The sequence below is a fragment of the Lichenostomus cassidix genome, chromosome 5 (assembly GCF_008360975.1).
Source record: "Lichenostomus cassidix isolate B80296 chromosome 5, HeHo_3.0, whole genome shotgun sequence".
Lineage (NCBI taxonomy): Eukaryota > Metazoa > Chordata > Aves > Passeriformes > Meliphagidae > Lichenostomus > Lichenostomus cassidix.
Genome location: NC_139486.1, coordinates 35,647,346 through 35,667,285, shown reverse-complemented (window position 1 = coordinate 35,667,285; position 19,940 = coordinate 35,647,346). Strand labels below are relative to the sequence as shown.

At 41.3% G+C, this 19,940-nt stretch overlaps 1 protein-coding gene across 11 annotated transcripts in view; it reads left to right on the top strand.

The window, feature by feature from the left end:
- The first annotated feature begins 1,165 nt into the window (after window positions 1–1,165).
- NUMB (NUMB endocytic adaptor protein) overlaps window positions 1,166–19,940 on the top strand; it is a 92,277-nt gene continuing 73,502 nt past the window's right edge. For 9 of the 11 annotated variants that reach the window (XM_085062270.1, XM_085062267.1, XM_085062266.1 and 6 more), the window contains exon 1: window positions 1,166–1,288. The gene's annotated coding sequence lies outside the window, so the exon portion shown is untranslated. Of the gene's footprint in view, window positions 1,289–1,369; window positions 1,389–19,940 lie in introns of those variants that run through there. The other 2 variants (XM_085062259.1, XM_085062261.1) reach the window with 2 other exon arrangements.

Here is a 19,940-nt window from a genome sequence, read left to right as displayed (position 1 = left end):
TCCTATGTAAACTTGGTAAATGTTTTTTGCACGATGCACTTAAATTCCCACTGATTTCAGTTGCTTTATTTGCTGGATGTTTGCCAGCCAATATTAAGGCCCGTGTTCTTTGTTGCTCTGTTTCTTTTCTTGATTCAGAAACAAAGAGGAATAAGGGGGGTGATGTATGCAGGGAAAAGATAATAATGCAGAGAAGCATAATGTAATCTTTGCATTTCAATTACCTGATTTTTTTTTTTTTTCAGCTGAATGCACTGGGAACTATTCTGGCTTGCATTTTGGATGAAGTAGCTGCTTGAAAGTCTGGTGAGAGGAGGCAGCTGTTGGAAATGTGCATTACGGATAACGCACTGAGCCCAAGCCCCGTATGTGCAGTCTCAAGGGTGCTGCTCCGGATTCCCTCGGGTAACTTCCCTCTGAAGCGCAGCCTCCCTGCTGAATTCAGCACCTGTCTCCGCTTCGAAAATGGACGCACGCTAGTGTTTCTTGGGCCGAAGGGAGGATATCCCGAGAATATTCTGGTTCTAAGACAGTCTCAGTCGTGGAGGTTAAAAGAGCCTGCTCGCATTTTTTCTGCAAGCCTGGTCTCTGGCTGATGTAGGACATGACGGTTTCTGGAGCGCTGCCATTAGCAGCACGTCTCACTGCAGCCCCCAGGGAAGGTGTCAGTGACCACATGTGGCTTATCGGGGGAAACTAAGGTGGCACTGGGGCTGCGGGAACCATCCTCTTCCTGGTTTCATCACTGCCGCAGCTGTGAGCAGAAGAGATCCACGGCTGAGCCGAACCGGAGAGGGGGAGCGGAAGGCGCATCCCCCCTTGGCGGATGAGCGGGACGTCAGCCGGGGTGTCCCCGGGAGCCGGGGGGCCCCAGCCCTGACCCGGGCCCGGCAGCGGCCGCCGCCTTCCCGCCGCCTTCCCGCCGCGCCGCGCAGCCGAGCCCCGAGTGGGGGGGCGGGCACAGAGCCGCAGTGGCACCTCGGGCAGCCAATCCTGGCACGCTGCTCGCACCGCGCCAGCCAATCAGAACCGACAGCGAGAGATTGGGGGCGCCAAAGCCCCGGCGTGAATAAAACACCCGGGACCTGTGGGCGGGCATGGGCGGGGCCGGGGCTGTGACGGGCGGCTCCTCTTTCCAATCCGAAGGCCAGCCTCTGAGGTGCGTGGCCAATGGACCGCCGGGGTAGGCGTGGCTGGCGGCGGGGGCGGGAGCGGCGGCGGCGGCGGTGCTGCTCGGTGGCGACGGGCGGCGGAGGAGGCGCCGGAGGGAGGCGGCTGCGGGGAGCAGGTGAGCACGGCCGGGCCGCGATGCGGGGAAGGGCCTTCGACGTGGCGGCCGGAACCGGGGGCGGGCGTGACGGGGCCGTGCCGAGCCCCGCGGGGCGCGGGTGGGTCCGGCGGCGGGGGGGGGCGCCGGAGGCGGGGGAAGCCTGCGGGGCCGGAGAGGATGAGAGGGGCCAGGGATACCCCGGGAAAGTGCGTGCGGAGGCCGGGGGCGAGGTGGCGGCGCCCTCCGGTCCCCGCCCCGGGGGGGGCGGTCGGGTGGGGCGCGATCCCCGGGGTGCGGTGCGGCGGGGCCCCGGTGCAGGTGGAGCCTGCGGGGGGCGTCCGCGGCACCGAAGGGCCCTGCGGGGAGCACCGAGCCACCGGCCCGAGGGAGCGACCCCCGGGGCGGCGCCGCTTCCTGGGGCTCTCCCGGGATTGCCTATGCCTGCGGTCTCTCCTAGGCCTTGAATCCCGGCCAGCTTTCCGTCAGAGGGTCCCTCTGGCGCGGCCGCTCCCGGGCGCTTTGTATCTCTCGCCACCCTTGCGCGGCCGTGGGAGCGAGCGGGGGCTCCGGGAAGCAGGGGTTTTCCCGAAATCCGCCGCCTCGCCTCAGCTGGGGCTGGGGCGCTGTGAAGTTCGGGAGGCGTCGGGACGAAGCTTGGAGGCGATGGCGCTGACGACTCAGTCTGGCAGCGGGAGTTGTAGGGGAAAGGGCCCCCGTGAGCGGCGGGGCTCGTCTCTTTTCACCCGTTCCGTGGCTTAGCCGGTGCCTCGGTGCGTGTGCGGCAGCCCGCCAGGCTGCACAAAGGAGCAGGCGGCCGGGTTCGGCCCGTCCTGCGGGCGCAGGAGGGATGGATGAGCAACAGCGTGCGGGGCGGGGGCTGCGGCGGGGCCGGGGAGCATCGCCTCGCTCCGTGCTCCGTGGGTCACGAAGGGTTAAAATACAGCTCCTGTTCCGAATGCTCTCAGCTCCTTTTATCGCGTTCATGGAGATGAGCAGTCTTCCAGAGCGAAATGATGCATCCCTCACAGGAGAGTTAATATCTTGCAGCAGCTCCGGTCTACAACTCCTTCGGTCTAGTAGATTTATGTAACCTACTCATTAATGGTTTATGAAATGATAAGGAAGCTTTTTCGTGTGCTGTCGTGTTTTCTATGTTGTTGTCAATGTTTCCTAATTCAACTGTCCGGAGTACGGGAACGTATAGCTGTCAGCAATGTCTATTTGTAGCATTTAAGGGGTTTTGTTTTGTTTTGTTTTGCTCTCTTGCTGTTTTGTGGTTTTGATCATTCTGCATCTCAGGATGGGCTTCTGAATGAGGAGAGTGGGTAAAATGGAAGGCACAGTTAGTCTCTTTGGCTACAGTAATACTCCAGGTATGGCTTGTAACAAAAAGTGTAAATATTTAAATGGATTTCTGACTCAGTTCTATTTGACTTATTGATCTATGGTTACTGCTGAAATGGTCTTTGTGATTATGCAGAAGTTAATAGTTACCATAGAGAAACAGTATTGTTTTTCTGTTCATCAGTGAGTGTTTTCCATTTCTTCATCTCTTGGCAATTCTCTGTGGAAATGTTGGTTTTTTCCCTTAACAGAAGTCTTACAGAAGAAATAAAAATGTGAACAAAGTCCAAAACAATTAATTTGAGATGTGTTCATCCTTGCCTGTTGTGATTCTAAGACTCTCGGTACCGTGAGTTATCCTACAGTAAAATCTTTTAAATCTGTAATTGCATGAAGTGTTGGTTTTAAGCCTCAGTGAAAATTCAGATCTAAAGAACTCTAAACATAACACATCAAAGATTTTTTTTCCTAAAGTATACATGTGAAATGCAATTCAAATCAGCCATTTAAATCTTTACTAGCAGAAAATTTATTTTTCATCCTGGGAATTACTTCCCTGCATTTATTATTTAGCTTAAATGTGTGGAAACTGAAGGCTCATGTAAACTAGACAGAGTAGACAAGTTTGTTTATCTTCTCAGCCGAATGTTGTGAAACCTTCTGATTTTGTGTTGGTAGCTTGACAGCATTATGCATTTAGGAAGAAAAAATCCCAAACCAACAAGCCACATTGGGCTCTTAAAACTTGCTAGACTTCTAAGTCTTACATTTTGGAGTTTGATAGAGCTGCTCGGTGTTAGAATGATCTGTAAGTAGTTTTCTTTCCTACCATAATGAATGTGGTGGGATAAAAACTTTCTGAAATGACAGTGAAAGTCCCTGCAGAAGTGCTTCCATCCCCAGGAACAGGAGCTATTGAGAAAAACATATTGTAGTAGATTTTTTATTGTGTGTTTGTGAGAGCCTGTTACAGCACAGTGCAGGATCCTGGAATTCTGCCTGTGGCTGGTTTTATTCCATTAGTCATATTGATGAAGCTGCGTAATGTTGGGAAGAAAATTAATTGCTCTAAAGCTACAGAAATTAAATCTTCTGCACTCTAGAAAAGATGTTTTACAGAATCTGTCAGGTAAGAGATTGGCAGCCTAAGCTGGTGTAATTGATGACTTTGGAGTTGTATCCTACTTATTGCACTCATCTGACACTTTGCTGACTCTGTTTTTTTTTTTTAGGGGAGGGGTCAAAGTTTATTTCTATTTTTATTTGTTTTGCCAGCTTATCAAGTAAGCTTGGTCTAAACTAATGTGAAATCATGTCCTTAGTCTTGTTTTTTGGGTTTACTTTGATCAGTGGACATATATTAAAATTACAGATTTCTTGTTCAGTCTCAATTGATCTCCCAATTTTAATAAGTGAGATTTGAACATATTGCCTTTCTTCTTCTGCAGAATACCAAGCATAAATTCAATCAAGCAAGACTTAACATCTCCTCTATAGTCATATTATTGCATTATCACCAGAGCAGCTTTGATTTTTCTGCCAATGCTTTCACCAAAAGGATCTGTTTTCCCCTGTTAGTCTTTCTTTGCTGATCCAGCTGAAAATGGTCGTACAGAAAAATGTTAAGCTTCAGTTGGATCAGCTGCCTGAACTGACTTCGTGGCTGTACAAATGTTATTGCTTGCAGAGGAGGAGGAGGAGGTTGTGACTACTCTTTGCTGAAGCAGCTCTATTTTAGTTTTGCCTAAGTTTGTCAAGAAACTTGGCATCTTAAACTGGAGCTTTGGTGGTCCTGTCTCCTTCTTGACTGTGCATCTTCCTCTGCTGGCAAGGAAGCCTTTGTGGCTGTGAGTTAAGCAAAGTCAGAGAGTTAATGAAAATAGTAATTAATTGGTTGGGTTTTTTTTTTTTTTTTTTTTTTTTTTGTTGAATTTTGGCTGGATTGTGTATCTGAACTGGCTGATCATCCAGGCCAGGGGATGGAAATGGGACATACTGTAAGTGGGGTTGGAGATGGGGCCATAGTAGCTCTGATTGAAATTTCTCTGAGTTTTTCTGGAACTGTACATTTCCATCAGCATGACCTGGGCTAACAAGGGCCTATAGCAAACTGTTTCAAGCTGGCTTGGCAGATAAAAATCACAATGAATTGGAGAGTGTTCTTGCATTTCTCTCAGCTGGCATGTTGATGTGGGTGGTAATGAGTGGAGGATGCGGAACTAGGGACGTGCTAAGCGCAGTAACCTCAGACTGATGCAGCTGTGTCTGGAAGAGGATTTGTTCACATCCTAAGGGTGGGATCCATCAAATGCTCATTTTGAACTTGTGTTCTTTATGGTGTAGAGCTAAAGCAGATGTTGCATCAGAAAGAACAAAATTTTAATTGCAAGCAAGATCAGGAACACTGTTCTGTTCCACTGTGCAGGAGGTGAGTTGGTAGTTTGGTTTGTGGATTTTTTTTTGGGGGGGGGGTTGGTTTTTTTTTGTGATGTTTGGGGTTTTTTTTTTGTTTGGGTTTTTTTTTGTTTGTTTGTTTTTGTTTTGTTTTTGTTTAGTTTTGGGGGTTTTGTGTGGGTTTTTTGTTGTTGTTGTTGTCGTCATTTTTGTTTTTGGTTTTTTTCCTTAATTTTTATTGACCAAGACTTGCAACTAGCAGACAGCAGTTTGGAAGTATAAATGGCATAATGTCATATGTAATTGCAATTAGACATTCATCCAGACTCCTTTAAAGTGTGTGGTTAGGAGATATCTCTGAAAATGTGAATTGCTTTGTTTGGCATTTGTCTTACATAGTAATTCTTTGTGGTGTCCTGGTGTTCGGTAGTAGTAATTACCAGATGTGATGGCTTAAAGATGTTTCTGGATACTAACTCCTGTTTCTGCAGAGCTGTGACTGAAAGTAAGTGTGTCAGGACAAATTCATTTGCGTGTGAGAAATTGCTTGAAAGGAATAGGTATGCCAAAATGTAAAGGTGCTCTCGAGGAGAATATGAAGCCATTAATTTCAGAGTCTGGGGATCTGAAACAAGCTCTTAGCTTCTTTGGGTCCTCAATCTGTAGGATTTTTGAGGTTTTGCTGGTGGGTTTTGATACTGAAGCCAGAACCAAAGTTGTTCCCCCTCTAAGTGAAACCACAGTTTCAAGTATAGTGTATTAAGACTTGGATGAAACTATTTGCAATCTTTTCCTGATTACCTTTCCTCTTTTGGGAAACAACAAACTGGAACTTCCTGGTGAATTGGAGTGTAATTGGTACTGTAGCTATACCTAGAGTTTATTCTTCAGAAATGCTTTCTGTTGGTGTGTACTTGGTCACTGGCTTGGGCTTCTTCATTGATCTAAGAGCTAGAAGTGTTACCGAGACTATGAAGAAAAAACATGTACTTAGCCAGAACCACTCTTACTGCATGGTAGCTGTTCTGAATTTGGATGTGACCACTCTTAATCCGTTTATTTTTCTGGGGCAGAAACTCCAAACATCAATGATCTCTCTTTCCATCTACTTTTAATGTTGTTTAAACTTCATTAAGGAAATTCAAGCCTGTGTTGAGGCTCCACTCTCAGCGGTGGACTGATTTTAGACTGTTAAAGAAGCTTATTTCTGTAATCCACCAGGACTAGAGATACCTTGGCATTTCCAGGGCTGTGCAGTCTGCTGATGTGCACCACTGAGCGTATAAGTGCCAAACTCTCCTTGTTACTCAGTTTGCCTTGTAGTGCTGAGCGGCTGAGAAATGCTTGGGTCTCTAGTTAGCTGATATCTTTGTGTGTTGTCTTATGATTTTGTGTGAGGATAGTGTTCTTTTAAAGGCATTAATTCATCAGCTGCTGAAGAAAAATCTGTGGAGACATGTGAGAGAATTTGTTCCCCATATGGAGGAATGACACAAATAGAAACTTGGTTCACAATTAATATAGGCTGGGTTTAGCTTTTGTTTAGTAACTAATGATAAAAGTGTTGGATTTATATTTTCCCACACTATGAGGAAAAAGCAAGTATGTTCCTGCCTTCCAAATGTGTTTAGCAGTAAACTTCTAATTTTGTTCTTGAATGCTTTTTCTGGAACTCGGTAGCACTAAACCAGTTTATGTGAAGCAAAGAGCCAAATACCATAGTCCCATGAAACTTAATTGCTGTTTTTTTTTCTCTAATATTTGTTTCTTACTTACATTAATAATCAAAATTCTGTGGAAATAAAAGAAGTGGGTGCTTTTTGTTATAAAAAGACAGTTGTTATTAATTTGATTTGTACAGGTGGCTGTACCTGCAGGGCTACAATACTGTATAGTTGTGCTTTGAGGGTTGTGGCTGCCTCATGTCTCAGCAGTGGGACAGATAAATTTTCCAACCTTTTCTTGTGCTTTACCACTATGCCTTTAGCATATACTTTCCTTTTTTGTTTTTTAAGGCTGACTGTTTTATTGTGAAAGTCTGCTTAACATGGTATTTCTGCTGACTATTTTTGATCTAAAAGAATGAAATGTGACACTGTTTCCAAAAAGCCTGTGAGGCTTAATCTGGTCTAAAAAGTCTGAGAAAGAATTTACCCATCATTTGTGTGGTACTAGTCAAGGTTTAGTGCTTTTTGCTGGGCTGGGGTTCCTGTGCAAATTCTTCCTTGTAGTTCTGATCAATGCAGAGTCTGCATTTATGTTGAGTCATTGCATTTCAGGTTGCATTGAAACGTTCATCACCTGTGCATCAAATTCCCTAACCCAGTCTGAAAAATCCGTGTATGAGAGTTAGATTGTCTAGTTTAAGGTCTTATATAAACCAGATTTTACAGGATTCAGTGGCTGTAATGTTGGTTTTGCTTTTTGTATTTTAGCACATGCTTACTGGTACAGCAGCTTTTTGGGATTTCTTTTCTCTCCCCCTCTCCAGTTAAATTATCAGTAAATTAATAGGATTAATTGTGGGCTCTCATATTAACAGATATTAATATTATTGGAGTTTAAAATTCCTGTCCAATCTTGCTTGTGTCTATAAAGTTTGGTATTTCTCTGTAGGTTACAGTGTTTGTGTGAGAAGCATCTCTTACATAATGTGCTCTTTCTTTAACTGAATTTGCACAGGGTAGCTTTAAAAGAGTGTCATGACATTTGTATGTGTATTTATTTACACATGATGATTGCTTCCTCTTTTTTTAAATGACATGAATTTGTGAGAGGCCATTTGTTAGTTTAAAGTGCCTCTCAACTGTGCTGTGCATGGATTTTCCTATGTCGAGTAAGCAGCCTGTAAAAAGCCACTCAGTCTTTGAGCAACTGGGCAGTCCTGTGTATTTCTCTTAGCTTGGTAAGAGAAGCTTAGCCTCCTGAAAGGGCATGAAGGACTGCAATTCAGTTGGCCTGTATTTTTTTGCTAGGATATTTTCTGAAAGTGTTTATAAAATAGTTGGTTTTTTAACAACCTTTTCATAGGTGATTTTATTATAATCTTGGATTTACTGTATGCAACGGGCAAATAGAAGACAGTCATTGAATGTTTTGTCAAACTCTCTGCATGTATTTTGGATAGGTGCATCATGCTAATATTGTGTGGACTGTTTATCATTAAAAGATTGGCTTGGCACAGACTTTAACAGCCAGAATAAATGAGTATTTCTTTGCTGTCAGGTGGGGTAGGGTACATCCCTTTAAAGAGGTATATGCTTAGTACTATCTAAAAGTTTTCCTCCTTCTCAGAAGTACAGAATTTGTTTCTCAGACATGACCTTTCTTGACCTATATGACATAATATAGATTCACCTCCATTACCTCACATTTCAGATACGGTTCTGTACTTAAATTTGATTTTCAGTTGCAGTAAGTTATTCTCTGTGTAATAACCTCTTGCTTTGGGATCACTTACTTTGCCTGATAGACTTTGTTCTTAAAGTAGTCAGTCATACCCACAGTGTTCAGCATCTTGCCCATGCAGAGACCAGGAACATAACTGTGACTAGAAAAGGCAGTGTGGTTTGTCTGCCTACAGAATTTGTTGACTTGAAGATAAGGACCAAATTCTGAAAATCATACAGTATAAAGAATATTTATCATTCAAGTAGAGAAAAAAAAATCAGCTCTACCATATACCAATTTTACAATGGTTAAATTGTTGTTCTAGTACTGTAGACATAGCTCTTCCTTTCTTCTGAGGCAGGCAGTGCTGAGGTAGGAGTATAGATACACCAAATACAGTGAGGTTGTGTGAACTGTGGAAATTTTATTCTTGTTTTGGAAATCCTAGGGAAGATAAAGGAGATGATAAAAATAATTATTTTTGAGGAAATCCAGGATGAAAATCTTTCTGATTCTGTCTTGATTTCCTTATTCCTCAATTTTCTGCTTAAATTTCTTAATAATACACTGCAGTGTTATGAAGGAGTATCGTAACTTAGTTGGGGAAAAAAAAGGTTTTCCACAAAATGGCTTGCCTTCTCCTGTTGGATATTTTATCTCACCGGCAGGAATTTGGTTATTTGCTAGTGTATTGCTCTCTTCCATCTCCTGCATTTCAGACAAAAAAAATTTAAAAATGAATTACATATTCAGAGGTAAGAAACTTTTTTTATAATGTGATGTATCGTGGAATTTTCTGAGATGCTGGATCATGAGTTATCTCCAGTTTTGCCTGATGGCAGCTAAACTTCTTGCACTTCTGAATTGCAGTTCAGCATCCCAGGACTGTTTGATTGTATATTCCTTTCTCAAACTGAGTAAACGGTAAAAACAATTTCCTTTTTTCCAGGTTTGTTTTTAACAGGATCAGTCACTGTTTTCACTTCTGCAAGCACTAGCCCTGGAGCTTTGGGTGGGGGAGGACAAACAGAGGGGCTGTGCTGTTGTTAAAAGGAAGTGACATGGATCCGGTGCATACAGCTAATGTAACTATGATGTAGTACATTTTGGAAATGGTCCTGCCTGCCTGCCTCCCTCCACCCTCAGAAGATCCCACCTGAAATGATGGTTATTTATTCAAGGGCATTTCCCCGTAATTTCTTCTTGATGAGTAAGGGATTTCTGTGGCACAGGTAGTGATGGCTCTGTCCTTTTTCAGTAGAAAAGCATCTGTAGGTCTGATTATGTGAGCAACCAACTGCTGATTGTCTTGTTACAGGATCCAGGTTTCAGAGATGGGAACATACCTCAAATCCATCAGTGACAGTACATCTCCAGGTACTGTCACATTGTCTTGTTGTCTGCTTCTAGTAGATAACAAGATTTTGTTTAAACCAGCTTGGTTCTGCTCAGTGCCTTGGCTCTTGCTCCTCACATAGCGCGTCACAGTCTAGCGGCCAGACTTAGTTCTGCTCTCTTGCATAATGGCCCTGGAAGTGGGGGTTTCTGCAAGTAAAGGCTGTACAGCCATCTGACCACAAGTAAAGAATAGTAAATAAATAGATGTCTGTGTGTTTCGTCTAGGTAAATGCTGCATGAGCTTCTTTTCCTCTTTCAGAGACAGTCTTTGCACTTTCTAATGTGTGTCTTTGCTGTGAGATTCATCACATGTATGAAAACTGATCAGTTGCAGCTAGGTTTGCCTTTATTGTCATGAAATAGCGAATGATTTGTTGACTTGTCTATTTGAGATGGCACTGCATCCAGTCTAGCTCTGTACAGAGATACCAGATCAATCTGTTGTGAGTTGTCCCAGTTTCTTCAGTGCAAAGGGACTAGCATCTGCTAGTTGTGCATTGTATCATCTCCAAATCATGAGAACCGCTGTTCTTTGGTAGGTGTAAAATGTCTATTGCTGTCATATTTTGAAGTTCAGGTTAGAATTAATTCCATCTTCCAGGACTTGATTTCAGATATGCTTTGGGGCATTTGTAGATAATGCCAGCAGTTCATGACCAAAAATTGTGGTTTTACGCTGCACTTTCCTTGGTTTTCCATGTGGTACAGTATTTACAAGGCATGTATAGCTGTCAGGGCTCTAAACAATACTGGCGTAAAGCTGCAGGCCTAATTTTTTGGATATTCATATTTCATAAAGTTGGGGATGATACGAGTGTGAAATAATACTGGGAATTGCTTTTCTCCACAGCTGTTTATGTGGCACTGTGAATAGCCTTTCTACTCAGGACTTAATTGCCCTTGAGATCTAAGCAATGAGTTTGTTGAATTCTAATAATTCTTAGCTGTTGCTTCTTTTAGGCACCTCATCATTATTGAAGACAGTGATTAGTTTAGGGATGTAGCAAGGGTGGTCTTGGGTATTTTTTTTAGGTTGTTTTCCTCAGAAGCACCACATTTGGTGTTTTCATCTTTTAAAAACAAGTACATAGTTTGTTTGATGTGTCACATGTCAGTAACAAGTACTTATTTAGCTTCAATATGCTGTTTAACAGGTAGTGTTCCCCTAGTAACCCTTTTATGGAGTGTATGGAGATCAATCTCATTTATGCATAGGTGCTAAAGCAAGCTACATTACTGTATTAAATTAGGTATGGCATAATTCTGTGTTTACTTCGGGGACTTCATTATCTGCTGTTTTAAATTTGGAACTGGGTTACAGAAGTTCCTGGGTTTTAATGCTAATTCTTTCATGCAATTTTGAATTTGTTTTTTTTTTTTCTGAAGATAAGAAATTGTGTCCCCATATCCACCCCACAGGCCTCTCTTCCCAATAACATTTGTAAAGGACTTAACCAAGAGAACTGTCATTTATATATATTATTTCTGGTATTATATATATTATAATTTCCTATTGAAGTTGAGATCATTTAAATTCAGACGCATGGAAAATGTGTGAGGTGATTGCCATTTAGAGTCTCTAACTGAGACTAAATGGAGCATCTGAATATCAGAAATTCAGATTATCAGAAATATCAGAAAGGGGAAGAGGCATGGCAGTAGCAGATTGTATGATTCTATGAAATCAGTGAGGTAAATCCAATGTGAAGGACTTCAAAATAGAATTCTTGTGGTACATAGGAAGTAAAGGATGTTGAAGAAGGTTGCAGATTCATTGCTAATTTTGCAGACTGAAATGATTCATGGTGCAGCACAGGTTTATTGAGAAGGAAGCTGGTTCGTGGGTCTGCTGCTTTTTTCTTTTCCTTTTTCCTTTTCTTTTTATTTATTTATTTCAATTCTCCTTAATCTCTTTCCATAGAAACTTCAAGGCAAAAGATACAGGTTCTAATATTGAAAGGTGAACTTGTCAGGTCCGGCTTAATTTTTATTTTGTTCTACAGATCTATTCACTGGTAGATCTGTCTATCAGTAGTTATTTGTGGTCAATTCCAGAAGACTTAATTTTTTCAATATTAACATTTAGGTTCTTGCCATGCCAAACTACAAGTGAAAAATGTTTTAATTCTCCTTTGTATGGTGGAAAGTTAGAAATGGAAGAATCTCATTGAAATGAAAGGGCATTTACTGCTCATTGTAGAAAATAAGACACAGAGTCTAGACTCAAGTCCTCTTACTTTCTAGCTTATAACCCGTGGGATTTATAGTTGTAAGCCTCTTCGGAAGTTTAAAACATTTCTGTGGTTAATGGGTTATTCCTTCGAACATATGTCTGATAGATGTGCCGCTAGACAGGATCATGACATTCAGAGAAACAGAAAAGGGTATGAGCTGTTAGCTCAAAAATGTGTTTCCCAAGCAAGTCCTATTCACTAACAAGTGTTTTTGATCCTGGCCATGACACTCCTGGGGATGTCTTAGGACATCTCGGGATATCTCATTAATTCCTAACCTGGCCGTTGTCACTGGAAGAACTGTTCTCACTGTCCGTTGTGTGCTTCTGCTGTGCCTTTTGTATTTGACTTTCTCATAAACCATAATCATTCAATGAAACCAGCGAAAGGTATTTTCTGCTGCTGTGGTGAGCTGGATTGTCTCCAAGTGGTCTGGCAAATGCTGTTCAAGGAAGAGCAGGAACAAGGGGGAACACCAGGCAGTTGGGCTGGTACAGCCACCTCCTGCAAACTGGTTTGAAATGTGACTGAGTCATAATTCAAGTTCTCCAGTGCAGGAAATCGGGAAAATATTTTTCAGATAGTTTAACCTAGTTCAATTTCCATCTGGAAACGGCATGCTGATGATTTTTGAGATGAGAGGAGAGCAAAGGAAGTTGTGTGTTTTGAGAGGGCAAGTTGCACAAACTTGTAAACAGAAAAGGAATGACCCTTGAAAAAGCACAGTGTTTCAACTTTTTTTTGAGGGAAAAGTGTTTTATGTCATCACTTTGAAGGTATTCCTCATTCAAAAAAAAAGTAGTAACAAATGCACTGGACTAGAGAGTTGGGCCAAGGGCAAGCAAGGCCTTCTAGCCCAGTTGTGAGGACCTCCTCTCAGGGAGGAGAGAATGGTGGAAGCTGTGGTGACTGACTTGTGGCCCCATTTCCCTCCCCGCCGCCCCTTAGAGTGTGGATGTAGGACTCCTGGTGTGGTTTTGCTTTAAACGGGAGCTGCTTGGTCATTTAAACGGCAGTGGGATGGTGTTATGTGGGTAGTGGTGAACTGCACAGCCGTGATTAGAGAGAGCACGTGCTGGGCTTGCATGAGAACAGGTCCTTTACAGAACTTCACTCACGCACAGCCTGAGCAATGGCAACGTTTAGGCTGTGAGAGGAAGGAGGTTATTGCTTGTGGTCCCTTAATGTCTGTTTTCATCTCACCCCATTGCTGACTGCTCTTGCTGCCTCTCGGGGGAAGGAAGAAGCAGCTTTTGTCTGTGTAGTCTGCCTACAAAATGTTTATTTCAGGAGCCACCTCTTACAGAGAGCTCTAAGCATTGATTTTTTGAGACAGATGCTCTAATGGAAATAAGCATTTATATGTTACTTTCTGAAATGTCTTCATTTAATCAGCTCTTGCTTTCAGAAAGGCTGTGTTGTATTTCTTTCCTTGAAACCCTGAGGCAGCAGGGAGCGCAGGTGCAGCCACTTGCCTCAACTGTTCAGTACAATCTGTAAAATTCCATATTTCACTTGTTTAAGATGTAGAACCATCAGTTCACTGTATCTAACGTGTTACAGGCCGTGGCTGTGACGTGGTTACTCTGCTACTGTATTGGGTATAAGTGAAGCATCAAGTCACTACCTTTGAACCTTAACTACCACTTACCTTCTTAGCAAAGGGCTGTAGCAGCACCAGGGACCCACATCTGGACTGGGACCATTGTAGCTGATTATCAGGCCATTAGTCCCCAAAGTCTGCCAAGAATACAGAGCTTTCACAAAAAGAACTTGTTAACTCTAAATAGCCTTTTTAAAGGAAACCTGAAGTATAAGTGAGTTTAATTAAGTCGGAAAATTCATCATGTGGACCAGTTATTAGGGACATAAACACCTTGTAGTTATGGAAGAGCTGAAAAATTTTAGCCATGAAAGAAATGCTGCATGATTATAGATTCAGGAAAATTTATTTGGGTAGGAGGACATATTCATTTCAGTCTGCTCCAGACAACTTTTCTGTAATACTCCATTATACTAAATGCCAAGTAATCACAATTTTTAAAGGTTATTTTGAAGCAAACTTGCATATTCCATATAACCTGCTAGAAAAAACTGAATATTAAGTACACTTTGATCTGCTTTCCTGGTAAAGATGCCTTCTATGTTTATTCAGCCATACTTTAGTACTTTACCATTTCTATGGAATTTTCTGACTGAATTCTCCTGTTTGTCTAAAGAATGGTGATTGAACTTTTCTGTGTGCAAGTCTGACTTTAAATAGGTAGTAAACTAGCAGAGTTTGAAATACATGGTTTCCCAGTTTTAGTTCTGTGATGTGGACATCTGATCTAGAAAAATCTTAATGGGATTATGTATGGTTTGATTTTATTAGAAGTAACTTTGCACCAACCTTTCCAGCGTAACTGTTGTCAGTTCTGTTTTATTGTGGATGCAGAACTGTATGTGCCATTATGAAGCCCAGGTGCTTTTGCTGTTTAAACACTGTAATCTATTCCTGCTTTTTGTTTTAAGAGCCTCTAAATTTGATAGTATTTGTAATTCAGTGATGGGAGGTTAGTTGTGCATAAATTGTAGCAGGAATGGTCAATTGTGAGAAATGAGTGTGTACTTTTGTCCCTTCCCCCTTTATTCTGGTGTGCGACACTCAATTGACAACTTACTTGCTGGGGCACAGCTGTGATGTGGCTCTTTTTGCCAAATGGAGTTGTCAGGTCTCCAGTGTGTTAATGTTTTAAAGCTGATCCAATAAGCTGCATGTGTGCGTGTTGGACAACTCTTATTTTTATGCCTAAAGAAACGGGTGGTTATTTGTATTACGATGTCTTCAAAAATGGGTGTTCTGTACTTACAGAGAACCTTTACCAGTTGTTATAGTAATGTATAAATCTCTATGTATGGACAGGCATTTAGATTTTTAAAATCACAGGCTTTATCTATGTTAAGCAAAGCAGAATCAGGTATTTTGTTCTTGTTTTGCTGGGGCCCAAGATCAAAATTCCTTTTGAATCTGGCAAACAACTCTTGCATTGTTTTCTGAACATGTTTTTTAAATTTTTTTTTATCAATTTCTTTTTTAAAATTCCTTAATGCCTTTCTCTTTGTGAAATATCTTGTACGTGGGCACTGGTGTGCTGCTGACAGGTGTCAGAGTGGCCTGGGTGAAATGAAGTGTGAGACTTGTACTTAGGTGTGGAGATAGTCCTACAGATACACCTTAAGAAGATAGCTGCAGAGAAGGCTGAGCCTGAGGAGAACAATAAATAATGGATGCCTTTGAGCACTGTTTAATACAAAGGAGATGTTAGGGTAATGAAGGTGATTGATAATCCAAGTTATTAGCTGACATCCTCCTTCCTGAAATGATTACCTATGTAACTCATTTGATTTTCTTAAATTATATAGTGAGAATGAATTGTCTTTGTTGAGTTGCCTTCAGCCTAGCTAGTTTTGTGGTTTAATTGACTAGCAGTTAATTCAGATTCTGACTTTGCAACTGTTCCAATGCAACTTCCCTAAGAAGAAGCTCTTCACTCTAAATATGAACAGGTTTGCTTCAAAGTGAAGAGTTGAACAGAAACTGAAGTAGGAAAAAGGCTGAAAGTTCAAAGTGAGAACGCATATTAGTGGAAACACTGTGTGAGGCTTTTGGAGAGCAGCTTTTGTTTGATTCTAAAATAGTGTGAATGAAGTCCACCTTTTATAATTGATATTTAAAGGGTTTTTTCCTACTTATTTCATAAAACTTGATAATGAATAAAATTAATTTTCTTCTTGTCAAACCTGGTTTTCCATTATTCTTCAAGTGGGAAAGCTTAAAACTTGTAGAAGACTTGAAAGGACATATCTTATCCTGGAAAGGCACATTTTCATACTGAGTAGATGAAACAACATTTCCCGCTTCTTTCTGCATGTGGCATGCTTGCTCAAAGCATGCAGAACTTAAGAGGAAGCTTTTACCTGGATATGGTTTCCAGCTCTTGTGCCTTTAGATCAGCACCCTTCTTCTCAATACCAGAGATGTCCCTAGGAGGACTTTGCTGCCTGTTGCTGCTGTAGGTCAAAGATCAGGTTCTGGTTTCAGAGTGATTGCTAACCTACAGGCTGACTAAATTGTGCAAGTGAAGATCTTCCTTCAGAAGCACAGCTATTTTCCATTGAGGTGGCCTGTTTTATTAGCACAGAGATAATGGTGTCTGCACCTCAGAATTACTCAGACCATGAGCAAAAGTTTGTGTTGCTTTAAAACTCTTGCTATTCAAGGTAAGTTCTGCCTTGTGGCTCTCAGGTCCCATGCTACCTTAGCGAAAGCAATGATCCTGGGCGAGGCAGGTGTAGAACAATTCTTTTCTTCCTCCCACAGTCTCACAGTCTTGTTTTAAGTTTGAGCTTTTTATTTTTTCATTTTCAGGGGTTAAAAAATACAGTAGTTCCTGAAGACAAAAAGGGCGTGTTCAAAAGATACTTCATGGAGAGAAAAGAAATACAAGAAATTAAATAATTAGAGCTTTTAAGTACACAGTGAGGACTATATATTTAAATAGGGGTGACTTGAAAAGCTTATGTGGTTTTTTTTGGGTGGGGTTTTTTTTTCTGTTTTAGTTTTTTGGTTTTTTAATGGATGCTGGAGCCATAAGGTCTACAATGTTTCTTTTAAAATCTATTCTGGATACAAAAGTAAGGGATGGATCTCACAGTTATATGACAAGTCACAAATCTGTAATTTCATTTTGCAATTATTTCAGTCATGCCAGCTGAAGCTTTTCATGCTTACAAATTCAATACTGTTCCTGATTAATCTAACAATTAGAATTTGTGTTAAGAGAGATAAACCTAAACACACAGAAATCCTCTGACTGGCTTTGTTGAGAGTGAAGATACATCCACTGAAGCAGACAGCATAATTCTTAAATGCTGGGTAAGATGGAAAATAAGTATGACTGAAAATAGGTAATGTTTTTCAAGTAACAGGACTTAAAATATGAAGACTTGTCTGTAGGAATCCTTCTTCTAAAGGCAATTCCATCCTGGTTGCTAAGAGAGAATCTTGTGTCAGTTTATAGCAGTAGAGGTGGAAAAAATGGCCATTTCCAGTTTGTCCCCTGAGCCTCAATTCTACTGGGATGATAGCAGTGTGAACCACAGGTGCCTATTAACAATTCCTAAAGGGTATTTGGTGTTTTTTAAAAATCTGACTGTAGGAGGCTGAAAGCAAGCTGATGCTACCCAAAAAGAGTATTAGAAGCACTAGGAAAGAGATAACCTTTTAGCAACTGGTAACATCAACTTTTAAGAAAAGGTCTTGCTTTTTGGGTAAGATGGTTTTAGAGGTCTTTGTCATAATACTGCTATCAAACAAACATCAAATCTCAATCTTTAGATAAATTTTGTATTAGTCTTCTCTATTATCCTTAGTACAGCTTTCAGCCACAAAATAGAACTTAAAAACAATTGCTATATAGTGAAAAGAACATGTATATCTGGAAACTGGGTAATGTGCTGATAGTGAAGCAGTTTGGTATTTGGTATCCTTACATCTGGCACTGTTGGAAAAAGAAACTGCAAAAGGTAAATTTATCAGTAGAATTTGAGTCTAAAGCATGCAGATGTGGAAAGTAGGTTTTCCTTCTGGAGTAATTGGTTATGAAGGCAGTTTGTCCTTCACAGACAGATAATCTGTAAAGGTAGCTGAGACATCCTGGACAAGAAAGGTGGAAAAGTGGTTGTATTTATTCACTATCTCTCCTACTGTGCACTCAAACTTGAAGGTAGTTTAGGTGTTAAGAACAGAAAAGGCTGAATTTCTCACATTTCCTTCACTTTGTTAAACTGGGTGTTCTTAAAAATGTGTATTCAAATGAAGCAGGACTAAGATAAGGTCTAGTAATTGTTAATAACAATAAAAAGTACCAAGTTGCAGTTACATACAAGTGTTTTCCTACATCTGCATTAAAGCTTTCTTATCTGCTTTTCTTCTTTAGTTATTTGAATGAAGGCAGACATCGATTTCTTTGAAAATTCCAGTATAATGGATTGAGTCTTTGAAAGGTTTGCTCTAATAACACAGGGAGAATGTTGCCAAAATCCAAAGGAAATTGTGAAATGCAGTTTAGTAATCAGTGTAATGTGTTTTAAATTTAGTCATTGAAGTCTACGTAGCAGAAAAACTACCAGTATTAGGGAAAGCAGTTGGTGTTAATAAAGCCACAAACTAGAAAATCAAAGACAGACTTAATTTATCATTTCCCATTTGACTCCCAAAAGTTGATGTAACTACTGATTTGTGTTACAGTACCTTAATGATACTTAATTATGAAGTTCCAAGTGGAAGAGATTTTGTCAACATTGAAAAATTGTAAAAAGCCCTTTTTAAAAAAAAAAAAATTATGCCTCATCAAGGATATTGTTGGGGCAGATGGAGTAAAAGGCTGAACTTGCAGGTTGTACTTTCTGGAAAGATCAACTACAGGATACTGTTAGCTCAGTGCTGCTGTGTTGACCCATTAGTGGCTGCCATACTTTGAAGCACTTCCTAAAGTGGTTCCAGTGCTGGGGAGCTGGTGTGGGGCTGGTGCTGCACCTGGGCTGGCTACAAGGAAGAGGTAGGGTGTGAGGTAGCTCTGGAGCTCCTTGGCTTTGGGTTGTGGACTTGGGCTGACTCTTCTTGGGTGGGTCCCAGGCTTTGTTGCAGGGGACAATATGTACACTATAGCTCAGCCTGCCTTTATCTTGGTAAATGAGAGTCTGTCTCTGTGTGTTAAGTCAGTCTGCAAACAGTGAGGCTGTGCAAAATTTGGTCCCAAGTTTAGACTTGTCCACTTCCAGATAGTGCAGCTGCTGTAACTTCTTTCCTGTCTGGAGGAAAAGAAAACCAACCCAAATGTTGCCTTGTGGTATCTCTTCTTCATCCTAATAGAGTTAAAAAGAGTAATATTTCTTTATCAGCAGAGCACAGCTTTCGTTCCTATAGCTCTATAAAGCTCAGTGGTGTGGAATATGTTTTAGCACATCTCTAAATTGATCTGTTCCAAGGGTACTCTGAGTAACTAAAAAAAAAAAAAACCCAGACAAAAAACCAGAACCAAACCAACAGCAAAGATAAATGCTTAGACTTTTAGTGAAGAGTGTCTTAGCCCAGGGTTTGAGTCACAGGTAGAGTTATGTTTAAATTAGTGTGGGATCTGGAATACTGTTCTGTCAAAATATTGTGTAACCAACCCCCTTCTTTGTAGTTTGTGATTCAGCTTAGAGTACAGATGTTGAGCTAGCTACCTGTTTGGCCTTTGCTTGTGCCAAGCACAGCCCCAGTGTTGGCCTTTATGAAATTCCTTCTCAGGATAGTAAGGTACAGAGTTCCCTCTTTGTCTGAGGTAAGGACTCTGATACCCTATTGAGTACATGGGCTTATGTAGGCAGTCCAAGTGTATTTGCCATTAATGAATTTGGACCATAGTAGTTCTGAAATTTTAGTCTAACTTATTTTCTCTAAGCACTTCTTAAGAAGTACTCTTCTCTTTCCATAGTGTGTGTTAGCTTATATAAAAGCGTACTGTGGTGACCTCATTGAGCTTAGAGGCATTAGGGACTGCTATCTTGGCCTGAGTCTCTCTGTGTGTTCACTAGCCCATCAGCTCCCTTTTTCTATAAAAGAGAAAGGTGTCAGCTGTAAAATGCAACCAATTTTGTCTCTGGCATGTAGATACCCAATCTCTCCATGTTTACCTTGCTAGTGTTAGGTTGGGGTTATGTTGAGTCTCTGTTTTCTTATTTTGCGTGTTTTTTTTCCAGTGGTGCACCATTTTTGAACTACACCAGTGTAGTCTGATGGCAAATCTACTAGGTCAAAATATTTTATAGTTAGAAATTAGATGCAATACAATTTCTTCTAAAGTAACAAGTTTGTGTTTTGT